Source organism: Lupinus angustifolius, chromosome LG05, assembly GCF_001865875.1.
Source record: "Lupinus angustifolius cultivar Tanjil chromosome LG05, LupAngTanjil_v1.0, whole genome shotgun sequence".
NCBI classification, from domain to species: Eukaryota; Viridiplantae; Streptophyta; class Magnoliopsida; order Fabales; family Fabaceae; genus Lupinus; species Lupinus angustifolius.
The window spans coordinates 11,955,483-11,955,786 of NC_032013.1; positions in this window are offsets into that span (position 1 = coordinate 11,955,483).

Consider the following 304-nt stretch of genomic DNA (forward strand, 5'->3'; position numbering starts at 1 on the left):
AAGAGGACGAGAATGAGAATGAGGATAGGATGAGCATAGGATGAGCACGAAAATGGGGATACGATGAGGATGAGGATGAGGATGAGGAAGAGGATAGGATGAGTAAGAGGATAGGATGAGGACGAGAATGAGCATGAGGATGAGGATAGGAGGAGGATGAGTAAGAGGATGGGGATGAGGATAGAATGAGGAGGAGAATGAGGATGAGGATAGGATGAGGACAAGGATGAGGATAGGATGACGACGAGAATGAGGATGAAGATAGGATGAGGACGAGGATAAGGATAGGATGAGGATGAGGATA